The following is a 2,960-nucleotide window of genomic DNA, read 5'->3' on the forward strand; positions in this document are numbered from 1 at the left end:
GCAAATAATGGTTCTATTAAGCGACACACGGAGACAGAATTTATTTTAAGCTTTCCTTTTTTTTCCAAGTTTACATGACAGCAAGCTGGCCCTCGTGAATTTTTCAGCAGATAAGGGTTGCTTTTATATATGAATTTCATCTGAACTGCGTACTTTTTTAATTTGGAGGCTTTTTTTAAAACAAATTAAGAGAGAAACAATTGGGGACCAAACTTTGATTTCCATTTTTTCCCTTCAGATTTTCTTGTGACCATTTTTTGTAAATTAAAGGCAATATAGCCACAGCATTTTCTATGGCACAGACATCACGAGGATGATAGATATAAATATATATATTGTTTTCAACAAGCACTGTAAATAAAAGCGTTTAAAAATATTTCAAACCACTTGTGTGGATGGCTGTGTCTTGTACCACCCTGCACTGTGTCCTGCTGGGGGTCAGTGGGAGTGGAAAGAGGGGGTGGCTTGCCCTGCAGCGGTCGGAGAGGGGAGCCTGAAGTCAACCAAAGGAGACGTGTCGGTTGGTTGAGGGGCCCCTGGGGGCTGGAGGCTGTGCTCAGTCCTGCTCCTGACCTCGGGCTGCAGTTACAGCGAGGGCACGGCGCAAACATTGGACAAGGCTCCAGGGCTGTCCTGAGCCTCTCAGAACTGCCGCGGGGCCTCAGTGCCGGGCGGAAGGGGTTTGGAAAGGGAGCCCACACTGCTGGACACAGCCCAGTGCTGCTCTCACCGTGCACTGCCCTGTGGACTCCTGGCCTGGCTGACTCACACAGCATCAATCGAAGCAGCCGGGGAGTGCTTTAAGAGGCAAGAGCTTCAGTTCTTTGTCCCACCAGCTGCCCAGGGGAGAGCTATCAAGCGTTGTCTTTTTATCTGTGCAGGCCTTTAAAGCTGCTGTTAGCATTTCTTCCTTTCTAGACTCTTACTTTAGCAATCGCGCAACGAGCCACCAGGAGCTGTAAATAATACCAACTCTTGTCTGAGTGTCGGTGGCTTTGTGCTTGTCTAACTGCAGCAACCGTTCAGATACTGCAAGTGCAAACAGTCATTTGTCTCCAGAGGGGCAAAGCATCCGCTGTCATTTTCTCAAAGTGCCTGTGATGGGCTGCAGGATTGCCCACTGGGCTCAGAGGGACATGGCACAGTGCTGCCAAGCCCCTGACACCCGTGAATGTCTGAGGTGAGCTCTCATTGCACTGCATGGCATGGGCATGCTGCTCCCCTGGCACCCAGTTCTGGTGGAGCTCCCTTGTCAGCTGGAGCCACAATCCCAGCTAGGGTGCCTTCCCCCATGGAACATGTTTCAAAAGCATCACTGCTGCCTGGGAATGACTTGTAACACCCCTCCCTGCTCCTGCCTGCCTTAGGCTCTGTGATCAGTAGGCTGCTTCAGCCTGCATGTACCTTGTAGCCACGCTGTCGCAATTTTGTATTCCTGCTATTACTACATTTAAAAACATTATGGATTCTAGTCTCTGTTCAAGATACTTTTAACACTGAGGCAAGGACTCCCCCAAACTTTCTGCTCCATAGTCACCTTTTATTGCTCAGCACTGAAGGTAAATTATCAGCAGATGAACAATTTTCAGTGCTTCTTCCCCACCATTACTGTAGTGCCTGGCTATGGGTAGTGAAGAATGTATTTGCCATTGAGAAGTTGTGGACACATAACTCCATCTCTGCTTTCTATGTGGATGCAACACCAGTACCACTGGCTCCATCCAGCCAGTCGTTTGGAAAGAAGTGGGGCAGCAGCTGTTTGTTAGGCCAGCACTAGCAATGTGAGCAGCCATTCTTAATTTCCTCTGAGGGAAACACTGCAGGACAAGTGACAAAGGGCTGCCACCCTCTTGACTCCACAGCTTCTACTAGTTCTATCATCTTTGCTCCATTCCATTGAACACCCTAGTCATCATCAGATAGTTAGAAGATATAGCTACATAAATAGTTAGAAAATATCTGGTTTGGGATTTTTTCATCATGGTGACTTGCAGGACATCATCTCTGACTTGAGGTGAGGGCTTCAGATAACACAATGGAAAAGTCACACAGATTCTTCTCTCCCTGCATACCTGCAAAGATCCATACTGTATCCTGTGGTACTTTGGCTGGCAAAGTGAGCTCAGTAAGAAGTTGCCTAGATTTCCAGAAAAAGTTGAGGGTGCAGGGTTTTGCACTACACTTCATCTCAAGCCTACCTGTGTGCTTGATTTGCTTCCAAACATGCAAATGCTTTTTATTATTCAGCTTGATTGTTCTTCCACAATGATATCAATTGTGTCATGCTGGTGTCATCGAGGTAAGAACAAAGCCCATCTTCACCAGTGATTCCTCAGAAGTGGTGATACCATTCCAGATCCTTATTTGCCTTTCTTGGCTCTGTGCTAATTCTCCACTCGTTTCATTTAATTCCTGTGGGCATCTGTTAACCTCATCAGCTGGGGGCAGAATTCCTTCAGCTGTCCCTTCCTTGCTTCTGATGGCACCTGCTCCAAGCTTCTAGCAGCTCTGGTCCTACCAGCTGAGTGGTGCCAGAAATTTTCTTATTTCTCCTCCTCCTCCTCTGGGTCTGCTTGCTCTGAGAGAGTTGTGGAGGTGGCACAGTCATGCTCTTGCAGGCTCTGCTAGACTTCCTTCTAGACTGACAATTTCTGCTTCCGATGGCCCTTTTCTGTGGTTTAGAAAAGCAAATGCAGACACCAGTGCAGAGAGCAGGTAGAGCCACTAACTAGGTCTTAGTCAGGTCCCTGTCCTAGCTTGGATGAGTGAGTGACCCCTTGCTCCTTGGCAGGGATCATTGGATGGGTGGGACCTGGACCCACTGAGGTGATGAGCAAACCTTCGGATGTCTGTGGCCGTGGAGGAGGTGTGTCAAGCCTACCAGGACAGCTCTGGCTGCTGCAAATGAACAACACTGCTGTGTTGGGTGAATAAAACCAGTTGGTGCTTCTGGTTCAGCA

This window comes from Acanthisitta chloris, unplaced genomic scaffold, assembly GCF_000695815.1.
Source record: "Acanthisitta chloris isolate BGI_N310 unplaced genomic scaffold, ASM69581v1 scaffold10841, whole genome shotgun sequence".
NCBI classification, from domain to species: Eukaryota; Metazoa; Chordata; class Aves; order Passeriformes; family Acanthisittidae; genus Acanthisitta; species Acanthisitta chloris.